This window comes from Pristiophorus japonicus, chromosome 5 (genome assembly GCF_044704955.1).
Source record: "Pristiophorus japonicus isolate sPriJap1 chromosome 5, sPriJap1.hap1, whole genome shotgun sequence".
NCBI lineage: Eukaryota > Metazoa > Chordata > Chondrichthyes > Pristiophoridae > Pristiophorus > Pristiophorus japonicus.
The window spans coordinates 141,316,403-141,329,726 of NC_091981.1; positions in this window are offsets into that span (position 1 = coordinate 141,316,403).

Genomic DNA, 13,324 nt, shown 5'->3' on the forward strand with positions numbered 1-13,324 from the left:
TACAGGCAGAGGATGAGCTTCCTCAACATGACTGAGCAGCAGTGCTTCAGGAGGCTCAGGCTATAACACCAGGTCATTGCAGACATTTGTAGATAGTTGGAACAAGACCTGCTGCTTAGAGGACCTGGTGGACACTCCTTACCAGTCATTGTCAAAGTCACCATCACCCTTAACTTCTTCACCTCAGGCTCTTCCAGGCAGCTGCAGCAGGATCTCGCAGTTGGCTGCCCATAAATGCGTCACCCAGATAATTGATGCCATGTGTGACAAGTCAGCCAATTATGTAAACTTTGCCACTGATGAAGACAGTGTTCCTGAGCAGACGCACCGCTTTGCGACTCTGGCTGGCTTCCCACAGGTGCAGGGCATCATCGACTGCACATGTGGCCCTCAGGGTGCCCCCCTCATCACCCAGGAGTATTTGTGAGCCGCAAGGGCTTCCATTCCCTCAATGGGCAGCTCGTCTGTAACCATAAAAATCATGAAGTATGAATGCACCAGATTCCCTGGCAGCTGTCATGATTCTTTTGTGCTGCACCAGTCCATCCTCCCTCAACTCTTCACACCTCCAAATAGACATACCGGCTGGCTGCTTGGAGAAAAGGGCTGCCCACTGAAGACATGGCTGATGACACTCTTGAGGAGGCCACGTACTGAGGCCAAGGAGCGTTGTAATGACAACCACATGTCCACAAGATGTGGCATGGAGCAAGCAATAGGCAAGCTAAAGATGCGCTTCACATGCCTTGACAGGTCTGGAGGAGCCCTTCAGAACTCTCCATAACCATCATCATTTGCTGCGCGCTGCACAACATAGCGCAGCAGCGAGGATTGGAGCTGCAGGAGGAGCAAGGCGCAGAGCATACAGCCTCTTCAAAGGATCAAGAGGATGAAGAACAGGTGGAAGATGAGGAGGAGGAGGAGAATGAAACCTCCTGGAGAGGGCACCAGCACAGTGCTGCGGGGAGGCCTGGGATGGCTTCATATTGTACAGATTTACTTAACTTGCTCCAATACACCCATATGGCAGCCACATGCTATACTATGTTCCCCTTTCCCCTGCCAACAACACCATAAAGCAACCGTATAATGAGAAGCCATTCCTCTCACCAATGCCCCCATAGCTTGAGATCAACTAATGTCTCACCATTTACTCCAAGTGACAAGGCCACTTCCCAGATAGCAGGCAAAAATGGACAAGACCGGAAAGTTTTGCAAAAAAATAATTTTATCTTTGTCAGAAATATAACTGAAACTTATCACTAAAATTTTTTTCATGCACCCATGCACATACCCTTGTGCATCTTGGATTGTGTCTTTTTTTCTTTTCCCCTTGCTTCTACGAGGTACAACCCCAGTGGCTTCAGCAGAGTTAGACGCAGGCTGCTCACTTCCCTGCTGCGATTGCTTTGAAACTTTTAGTGGGCGTTCTCTGGGTTTTGGAGCCTGTGAGGACCCCGCCAAAGACTGCTCCTCCTGCAACTGTGCAGGGGCAGACTCGGCCATCGGGATCCAAGGCAGCATGTGGGGCTCTGACTGAGGGAGGCAATGGGGGAGAGGTTTGAGCACTTGAACATCATCCCTCTCATGGGCCACCCGTACTTCCCTGCTGGTAAGGAGTTGGAGATCATGTTGCACACCAGCGGGGCGATGAGTGCCCAAGTCTATGCTTATATCCCTCCTCAAGATGAGGTCAATGAGTCTCTGCTGTCTGTTGTCCTGTGACTGGCGCATTTATTGCTTCATGCAGATGGCCATCCTTTCCATACAGCACATAGTCACCATCACCTGCGAGATGGTTATACTCATGTTGGAGATGGACTTCTCCATTCTCTGCACATTTGCAGACATTGCAGCTGCAAAAGCTGCCAGAGTCTCATGCAGTTATTGCTGCCCCTCCAAGATCACCCTCTTTCTCAATGGCCCCGAGGCACAGCTTCTGCATGCAGCTCAGCAGAGTTTGAAGCATCCTGCACCCTCCGGCGAGGAGTCTCTACTGTTGTCCCTGTCAACACCATCTGCTCTTGTTCACTTGTGATGTGAGAGACATCAGGTAACAACACTATTCTATCTCACACAGGACCCACCGAGGTGTGTGTATCCGCACTGGTGCTGGGTGCGCTTGGGTCTGCTTCCTCTGAGGTGTCGTCTTCCTCCTCTGGCTGGACAGTGCGGGGGGTGGGGGGATGGGGGAACTTGATGGATCTGTGGGAGAATAAAGACATGTATTAGAAGTGTAATAATAAGAATGGGTAACATTACCATTATGCACATGATAGCATTTCACTGGATGCTGACATCAGTCACCATTTGAGTGAGTGCTGTAAGCCATGTGGCTGTATAGATATAATTCTGTCACCAGGTTTCTGGGATGTCCCCCTCTCTCCGTCACCCACCGCCAGCAGCTCCAGAGATCCCTAGGACCCCCTCCTCTGCTGGAGTCAATTGACTGAAGACAAGAGGGCCACCTCCGATTCTCTGCCTCTCCCTATTGTTATCCTGCAAGGAGGGAAAGAAGAGAAGTTTGAGTGAGAGTGATTGGAATGAGTGTAAGGATAGGATGGACTACATCTGTAGAGGGTGACTATGAGGGAGTGGCGTGATATTGACAAATGGCATCCTTCTGTGGTGTTACTTGCTATGATTGCATAAGAATGAGGTTGAGTGTCCACGGTGGTTAGTCAGAGAGGGATGTGAGTAGGTGCATAGACAGAGAGGGATGGGTGCACATTTAAGGTAGGTTTGTGTGAGGAGAGATGTGCAGGAGTAGGTTTGGGAAGGCAAAGTGATGGAGTTGGGATGACAGGCACATCAGGATGTAGGTGAGTGTGGCATTGCACTCACCTTTCCTGACCTCATGAGAACATTGAATCTTTTCTGGCACTGGATCCATATCCTCCTGATGACATCCCTGCTGCTGACCTCCTCTGTGATCTCCAGCCATGCGCTTTTTGACTCGTTTTCGGCCATCCACAGGGAAGCGTGTAATGTATGTACATAAGGTCTGCCCAACAACAGGGGGCACCACCATCGGAGGTCTTAGGGTCTGTGCTGGGCCCGTTATATAACCTGAACTTCACCTTTGTATCTAGACTTCTGGAAGCCATTAAAGACTGACCAGGTTACACCTACTCACTAGTTCACATTACAGAGTTCATTGTATCATTTCATACACCAAAACTGGCGACGAGGCAAATACGAACCCATGCAAAAGTATGACGAGCACAGCACGATCGAGTACTGTTGGAATACTCGAGAGATTCAATGAGGGAGAGGATTGGGGAGATTTCACGGATCGTCTTGGCCAGTATTTTGTGGCAAATGTTCTAAACAAAGACAAGGATGCAGAGAAACGCAGGACAGTTCTTCTCACCATCTGTGGCCCCACAATCTATGCAGTCATCAAGAATCTGCTCTCACCCACTATTCCTACAGGAAAGGATTACAAATAACCGTGTGCCCAAGTTCAGGAACACCTTAAACCCATGGAAGGAATCCTCATATCCAAATATCAAACAAACATAGAAAAATAGGTGCAGGAGTAGGCCATTTGGTCCTTCGAGCCTATATCACCATTCAATAAGATCATGGCTGATCATTCACCTCAGTACCCCTTTCCTGCTTTTTCTCCATACCCCTTGATCCCTTTAGCCGTAAGGGCTATATCCAACTCCCTCTTGAATATATCTGAGAAACTGGCATCAACAACTCCCTGCAGAAGAAAATTCCGCAGGTTAACAACTCTCTGAGTAAAGAAGTTTCTCCTCATCTCGGTGCTAAATGGCTTATCCTTTATCCTTAGACTGTGACCCCTGGTTCTGGACTCCCCCAACATCGCGAATATTCTTCCTGCATCTAACCTGTCCAGTCCCGTCAGAATTTTATATGTTTCTATGAGATCCCCTCTCATTCTTCTAAACTCCAGTGAATACAAGCCCAGTCGATCCAATCTCTTATATGTCAGTCCAGATATCCCGGGAATCAGTCTGGTGAACCTTTGCTGCACTCCCTACAGGGTTAGGACAGATAGTGAATGGGTGACCAAGAGACAAGGCAAAAGCAGGAAGGTAGTGCAGGAGTCCCCTGCGGTCATCTCCCTCCAAAACAGTAATACCGTTTTGGATACTGTTGGGGGAGATGACTTACCAGGGGAAGGCACCAGCAGCCAGGTTCATGGCACCGTGGGTGGCTCTGCTACACAGAAGGGTGGGAAAAAGAGTGGGAGAGCTATGGTGATAGGGGACTCTATTGTAAGGGGAATAGATAGGAGTTTCTGCAACTGAGACTCCAGGATGGTATGTTGCCTCCCTGGTGCAAGGGTCAAGAATGTCTGCGAGCAGCTGCAGAGCATTTTGGAGAGGGAGGGTGAACAGCCAGTTGTCGTGGTACATGTAGGTACCAACGATAGAGTTAAGAAGTGGGAAGAGATCCTACAAGCTGAATTTAGGGAGCTAGGAGTTAAATTAAAAAGTAGGACCACAAAGGTAGTAATCTCTGGATTGCTACCAGTGCCACGTGCTAATCAGAGTAGAGGGAGCAGGATAGTTAGAATAAATACGTGGCTTGAGCAGTGGTGCAAGAGGGAGGGATTCAAATTCCTGGGACATTGGAACCAGTTCTGGGGGAAGTGGGACCTGTACAAAAGGGACGGTCTGCACTTGGGCAGGACTGGAACTGATGTCCTGGGGGTAACATTTGCTAATGCAGTTCGGGAGTGTTTAAACTAATAGGGCAGGGGGATGGGAACCTATGCAGCGAGACAGGGTGAAGTAATAAGGAGTCAGAAACAGATGGTAGAAAGGTAAAAAGCAATAGTGGAAGGCCGAGTAAACAAAGGAAAAAATAAAAAGGGCCACACTACATTATAATTCTAAAAGGACAAAGGGTATTAAAATAACAAGCCTGAAGGCTTTGTGTCTTAATGCAAGGAGTATCCGTAATAAGGTGGATGAATTAACTGTGCAAATAGATGTTAACAGATATGATGTGATTGGGATTACAGAGACGTGGCTCCAGGATGATCAGGGCTGGGAACTCAACATCCATGGATATTCAACATTCAGGAAGGATAGAATAAAAGGAAAAAGAGGTGGGGTAGCATTGCTGGTTAAAGAGGAGATTAATGCAATAGTTAGGAAGGACATTAGCTTGGATGATGTGGAATCTATATGGGTAGAGCTGCAGAACACCAAAGGGCAAAAAACGTTAGTGGGAGTTGTGTACAGACCTCCAAACAGGAAATTAGGCGTGCATGCAATAAAGGTGCAGCAGTTATCATGGGTGACTTTAATATGCATATAGATTGGGCTAACCAAACTGGAAGCAATACGGTGGAGAAGGATTTCCTGGAATGCATAAGGGATGGTTTTCTAGACCAATATGTCGAGGAACCAACTATGGGGGGAGGCCATCTTAGACTGGGTGTTGTGTAATGAGAGAGGATTAATGAGCAATCTTGTGCGAGGCCCCTTGGGAAAGAGTGACCATAATAAGGTGGAATTCTACATTAGGATGGAGAATGAAACAGTTAATTCAGAGACCTTGGTCCAGGACTTAAAGAAGAGTAACTTTGAAGGTATGAGGCATGAATTGGCTAGGATAGATTGGCGAATGATACTTAAGGGGGCTGACTGTGGATGGGCAATGGCAGGCATTTAGAGACCGCATAGATGAACTACAACAATTGTACATCCCTGTCTGGCGTAAAAATAAAAAAGGGAAGGTGGCTCAACCGTGACGATCAAGGGAAATCAGGGATAGTATTAAAGCCAAGGAAGTGGCATACAAATTCGACAGAAATAGCAGTGAACCCGGGGACTGGGAGAAATTTAGAACTCAGCAGAGGAGGACAAAGAGTTTGATTAGGGCAGGGAAAATAGAGTACAAGAGGAAGCTTGTAGGGAACAGTAAGACAGACTGCAAAAGTTTCTATCGATATGTAAAGAGAAAAAGGTTAGTAAAGACAAACATAGGTCCTCTGCAGTCAGAATCAGGGAAGTCAGAACAGGGAACAAAGAAATGGCAGACCAATTGAACAAGTACTTTGGTTCGGTATTCACTAAGGAGGACACAAATAACCTTCCGGATATAAAAGGGGTCAGAGGGTCTAGTAAGAAGGAGGAACTGAGGGAAATCCTTATTAGTCGGGAAATTGTGTTGGGGAAATTGATGGGATTGAAGGCCGATAAATCCCCGGGGCCTGATGGACAGCCTCCCAGAGTACTTAAGAAGATGGCCTTGGAAATAGCGGATGCATTGACAGTCAGTTTCCAACATTTCATTGACTCTGGATCAGTTCCTATCGAGTGGAGGGTAGCCAATGTAACCCCACTTTTTAAAAAAGGAGGGAGAGAGAAAACAGGGAATTATAGACCGGTCAGCCTGACATCAGTAGTGGGTAAAATGATTGAATCAATTATTAAGGATGTCATAGCAGCGCATTTGGAAAGAGGTGACATGATAGGTCCAAGTCAGCATGGATTTGTGAAAGGAAAATCATGCTTGACAAATCTTCTGGAATTTTTTGAGGATGTTTCCAGTAGTGTGGACAAGGGTGAACCAGTTGATGTGGTGTATTTGGACTTTCAGAAGGCTTTCGACAAGGTCCCACACAAGAGATTAATGTGCAAAGTTAAAGCACATGGGATTGGGGGTAGTGTGCTGACATGGATTGAGAACTGGTTGGCAGACAGGAAGCAAAGAGTAGGAGTAAATGGGTACTTTTCAGAATGACAGGCAGTGACTAGTGGGGTACCACAAGGTTCTGTGCTGGGGCCCCAGCTGTTTACATTGTACATTAATGATTTAGACGAGGGGATTAAATGTAGTATCTCCAAATTTGCGGATGACACCAAGTTGGGTGGCAGTGTGAGCTGCGAGGAGGATGCTATGAGGCTGCAGAGTGACTTGGATAGGTTAGATGAGTGGCCAAATGCATGGCAGATGAAGTATAATGTGGATAAATATGAGGTTATCCACTCTGGTGGTAAAAACAGAGAGACAGACTATTATCTGAATGGTGACAGATTAGCAAAAGGGGAGGTGCAACGAGACCTGGGTGTCATGGTACATCAGTCACTGAAGGTTGGCATACAGGTACAGCAGGCGATTAAGAAAGCAAATGGCATGTTGGCCTTCATAGCAAGGGGATTTGAGTACAGATGCAGGGAGGTATTGCTACAGTTGTACAGGGCCTTGGTGAGGCCACACCTGGAGTATTGTGTACAGTTTTGGTCTCCTAACTTGAGGAAGGACATTCTTGCTATTGAGGGAGTGCAGCGAAGGTTCACCAGACTGATTCCCAGGATGGCGGGACTGACATATCAAGAAAGACTGGATCAACTGGGCTTATATTCACTGGAGTTCAGAAGAATGAGAGGAGATCTCATAGAAACATTTAAAATTCTGACGGGTTTAGACAGGTTAGATGCAGGAAGAATGTTCCCAATGTTGGGGAAGTCCAGAACCAGGGGCCACCGTCGAAGGATAAGGGGTAAGCCATTTAGGACCGAGATGAGGAGAAACTTCTTCACCCAGAGTATGGTGAACCTGTGGAATTCTCTAACACTGAAAGTTGTTGAGGCCAATTCACTAAATATATTCAAAAAGGAGTTAGATGTAGTCCTTACTACTGGGGTATCAAGGGGTATGGCGAGAAAGCAGGAATGGGGTACTGAATTTGCATGTTCAGCCATGAACTCATTGAATGGCGGTGCAGGCTCGAAGGGCCGAATGGCCTACTCCTGCACCTATTTTCTATGTTTCTATGTCTATGTTTCCCTCAATAACAAGAACGTCCTTCCTCAGATTAGGAGACCAAAACTGTACACAATATTCCAGGTGAGGCCTCACCAAGGCCCTGTATAGCTGCAGCAAGACCTCCCTGCTCCTATACTCATATTCCCTAGCTATGAAGGCCAAAATGCCATTTGCCTTCTTCACCGCCTGCTGCAATTGCATGCCAACCTTCAATGAGTTATATACCATGACACCCAGGACTTGTTGCAGCTCCCCTTTTCCTAACCTGCCGCGATTCAGATAATATTCTGCCTTCGTGTTTTTGCCACCAAAGTGGATAACTTCACAATTATCCACATTATACTGCATCTGCCATGCATTTGCCCACTCACCTAACCTGTCCAAGTCAACCTGCAGCCTCTTAGCATCCTCCTCGCAGCTCACACCGCCACCCAGCTTAGTGTCATTTGCAAACTTGTAGATATTACACTCAATTCCTTCATCTAAATCATTGATGTATATTGTAAATAGCTGTGGTCCCCGCACTGAGCCCTGCGACACTCCACTTGTCACTGTCTGCCATTCTGAAAAGGACGTGTTTATCCCGACTCTCTGTTTCCTGTCTACCAACCAGTTCTCTATCCACGTCAATACATTACCCCCAATACCATGTGCTTTAATTCTGCACACCAATCTCTTTTGTGAGACCTTCTCAAAAGCCTTTTGAAAGTCCAAGTGCACCACATCCACTGGTTCTCCCTTGTTCATTCTACTAGTTACATCCTCAAGAAATTCTAGAAGATTTGTCAAGCATGATTTCCTTTTCATAATTCCATGCTGACTTGGACCGACCCTATCACTGCTTTCCAAATGTGCTGCTATTTCATCTTTAATAATTGATTCTAACATTTTCCCCACTACTGATGTCATGCTAACCGGTCTATAATTCCCTCCTTTTTTTAAAAAGTGGTGTTCCATTAGCTACCCTCCAATCCAAAGGAACTGATCCAGACTCGATAGACTATTGGAAAATGATCACCAATGCATCCACTATTTCAACGGCCACTTCCTTAAGAACTCTGGGATGCAGACTATCAGGCCCTGAGGATTTATCAGCCTTCAATCCCATCAATTTCCTTTGCACAATTTCTTGACTAAGAAGGATTTCCTTCAGTTCCTCCTTCTCACGAGATCCTCAATCCTCTAGTATTTCCGGAAGGTTATTTGTGTCTTCCTTCGTGAAGACAGAACCAAAGTATTTGTTCAATTGGTCTGCCATTTCTTTGTTCCCCATTATAAATTCACCTTATTCTGACTGCAAGGGACCTACATTTGCCTTCACTAATCTTTTTCTCTTCACATATCTATAGAAGCTTTTGCAGTTTTTATGTTCCCAGCAAGCTTCCTCTCATACTCTATTTTCCAGCTCGTAATTGAAAGTTTTTTCCTCCTCTGCTGAATTCTAAATTTCTCCCACTCCTCAGCTTTGCTGCTTTTTCTGGCCAATTTATATGCCTCTTCCTTGGATTTAACACTATCCCTAATTTCCCTTGTTAGCCACGTTTGAGCCACCTTCCCCGTTTTATTTTTACTCCAGACAGGGATGTACTATTGTTGAAGTTCATTCATGTGCTCTTTAAATGTTTGCCATTGCCTATCCACCGTCAACCCTTTAAGTATCATTCGCCAGTCTATTCTAGCCAATTTACGTCTCATACCATTGAAGTTAGCTTTCCTTGAGTTCAGGATCCGAGTATCTGAATTAACTATGTCACTCTCCATCTTAATAAAGAATTCTACCATATTATGGTCACTCTTCCCCAAGGGGCCTCACACAAGATTGCTAATTAGTCCTTTCTCGTTACACATCACCCAGTCTAGGATGGTCAGCCCTCTAGTTGGTTCTTCGACATATTGGTTTCGAAAACCATCCCTAATACACTCCAGGAAATCCTCCGCCACCACACTGCTACCAGTTTGGTTAGCCCAATCTATATTGCTTCTATACGCATGTTCGTTCAGAAGGCCAGGACGTAGTGGCCTGAGAAGTCTTGCAGGGCCTTGCAAATTTGGGGCAAGACGGGGCATCTTCAGCGGACGTGTCCACAGCAGAGCAAGCAAACTGCGACACACCACGTGAATGACGATCAATTCAGCGTGGATCTGACGATGCAGTTTGAGGCATTTGAGAGCTCCAAGGAGGTAGTGTATAGCGTATGTGCGTTCCTAACAAAGAGCCTACCGATAATGATGGAGGTAAAATTACTAATAAAGAGCCAATCGATAATGATGCATGCCGATATTCATGGAATGAGACACGGGTGCGAGTCAATCGATAATGAGCCAGAGGACTTTCGAAAAGCTATGGGTGACTAAAGCAGAGAGACCCAAGCTGAGTCCGATAAATGTGAAGTTGCGTACCTACACCAAAGAGCTCATACCAGTGATCGGTAGTGCAGCAGCAAGAGTGTCGTACGATGGAGCAGTTCATGATCTACCATTATGGATTATCCCGGGCAATGGCCCATCGTTATTCGGCAGGAGTTGGCTCAAGAAAATAAAATGATAATGCTATGATATCAAAGCTTTATTATCAGCGGATGATGATTTGTGTGCTCAAGTGATAAGCAAATTTCCCTCACTGTTTGAACCGGGAATTGGCAGCTTCAAGGGAGCCAAAGTGCAGATTCACCTCGGCCCAGACGCAAGGTCCACCCATCACAAAGCCAGGACAGTCCTGCACATGATGAGAGAAAAAGTCAAGCTTGACTTGGACAGGCTACAACGCGAGGGTGTCATCTCACCGGTCGAATTTAATGAATGGGCCAGCCCCATTGTTCCAGTGTTAAAGAGCGAAGGCACGGTCAGGATTTGTGGACACTACAAGATCATGATCAACCAAGTTTCAAAACAAGAAAGCTGATGACCTGTTTGCAACGCTAGCTAGGGGAAAATCGTTCATTAAATTGGATCTAACGTCAGCCTACATGACACAGGAACTGGTTGAATCATCAAAGAAACTTACGTGCATCAACACGCACAAAGGACTGTTTATTTACAGGTGCTCTTTTGGCATTCGTTCGGCGGCAGCTATATTTCAGAGAAACATGGAGGGCCTATTGAAATCTGTTCCCAGGACCGTGGTATTCCAAGATGACATCCTAGTCACAGGTCGTGATATCGCCGAGCACCTGCACAATCTGGAAGAGGTTCTGCGTCATCTGGACAAAGTGGGACTCAGGCTGAAACATTCAAAGTGCATTTTCATAGCATCAGAGGTTGAATTCCTTGGATGAAAGATTGCTGCAGACGGAATCAGGCCTACAGACGTGAAAACAGAGGCCATCAAAAATGCGCTCTGGCCCCAGAATGTGACGGAGCTGCATTCGTTCCTGGGTCTTCTCAACTACTTCGGCAACTTCTTACCCAAATTGAGCATAGTATTAGAGCCTTTGCACAAGCTGCTCAGGAAAGGAGATGACTGGGTGTGGTGTGAAGTTCAAGAGAGCCTTTGAAAAGGCTAGAAATCTGTTGTGTTCCCACAAACTACTGGTACTGTATGACCCATGCAAGTGTCTAGTTTTGACTGTGATGCGTTGTCCTATGGGATCGGCTGCTTACTCCAGCAAGCCAATTGAGTCAGGCAAACTACAACCAATTGCATACTCGTCTCGAAGCCTGTCCAAGGTGGAAAGAGCCTACGGCATGGTAGAGAAAGAGGCTTTAGCAGGTGTTTATGGGGTAAAAAAAAATGCACTAGTACCTGTTTGGGCTTCACTTCGAGCTGGAAACCGATCACAAGCCACTTACATCATTTTTCTCGGAACATAAACGTATCAATATCAACGCGTCGTCCCGCATCCAGAGGTGGGCGCTGATATTATCTGCCTATGATTATGTCATTCGCCATAGACCAGGCACCGACAACTGCGCTGATGCATTGAGCCGGTTACCGTTGCCCACACCAGAGGTGGAAACGCCAATGCCCGCATAGCTACTCATGCTCATGGATGCCTTGGAGAGTGAAGGGTCGCCTGTCACTGCTCAACAAGTTAAGACCTGGACCAGCCAGGATCCGACCCTATCGGTTGTAAAATGTTGTGTTCTTACCGGGGACTGATTGACCATCCCCAAGGAAACAGGTGATGAAACCAAACTGTACAGTCGTCGCAAAGATGAGCTTTCCATCCAGTCTGACTGTTTACTGTGGGGTAACGTGTTGTAATGCCCAAGAAAGGCAGGGCGAGATTTGTAGGGGCGATATATAGTACGCATCTCAGTATTATCATGATGAAGGCCATCGCCAGGTTCCATGTTTGGTGGCCTGGCATTGACTCAGACTTAGAGTTGTGTGTGCATCAGTGCAGCACTTGCATGTAGTTAAGCAATGCCCCAAAGGAAGCTCCGCTCAGTCTGTGGTCATGGCCATCCAAACCGTGGTCTCGAATCCACATTGACTTTGTGGGGGCCTTCCGTGCTAAAATGTTTTTTGTAGTAGTGGATGCATACTCCAAAATGGATAGAATGTGTGATTATGTCATCCAGCACTTCCACTGCCACCATTGAGAACCTGAGAGCCGTGTTTGCCACACATGGTCTGCCAGACATCATCTCCAGCGACAACGGACCTTGTTTCACGAGCCTGGAGTTTCAAAAGTTCATGAAACGCAGCGGCATAAAACATGTGAGGTGAGCCCCGTTCAAACCCGCATCCAATGGTCAAGCGGAGCGGGCAGTTCAAACCATCAAGCAGAGCCTGAAACGTGCAACTCACGGTTCCTTGCAGACGCTACTGTCACGCATACTACTCAGTTACAGGATAAGGCCACACACACGCACCAGGGTCCCGCCTGCGGAACTATTGATGAAGAGAGGGCTTAAAACCATGCTCTCTCTAGTCCATCCTGAGCTTAACAATCACGTCGAAACCTGACGTCAACGCCAACAGTGGTATCACGACTGCGCCACGGTGTCACGCGGCATATCTGTAAATGACCCAGTGTATGTACTTAACCATGGTCAAGGGCCCAAGTGGCTCCCAGGCAATGTTACGGATAAGGAGGGTAACCGGGTGTATATAGTTAAGTTCAAGAATGAGCAGATGTGCAGGAAACACATTGATCAAATCAAGCTAAGACGCACTGACGAACTGGAATAGTTGGAAGAAGACTCCGCGAGCTTAGACAACCAACCAACTCACGTCCAGCCATCAGAAAAATCCACTGTGGTCAATGCCTAGCCCCAAGTCGTGAGAGACTCAGAAAGCACTGGGATTGTACTGAGACGGTCAACCAGGGAGCGAAGGGCTCCGGACTGTCTGAACTTGTAATATGGACTTGTGCCAAGAACTGGGGGGAATAATGTAATGTCTGTACATAAGGTCTGCCCACCACCAGGGGCACTACCGTTGGAGGTCCTAGGGTCATAGATACACTCGCGCTGGGCCCGGTTTATAACCTGAACTTCACCTTGGTTCCTAGACTTCTGGAAGCCATTAAAGACTGACCAGGTTATACCTAGTCATTGGCTCATAGTACGGAGTTCATTGTATCATTTCATACACCACAAAGAGGACCTTCATGCCTGC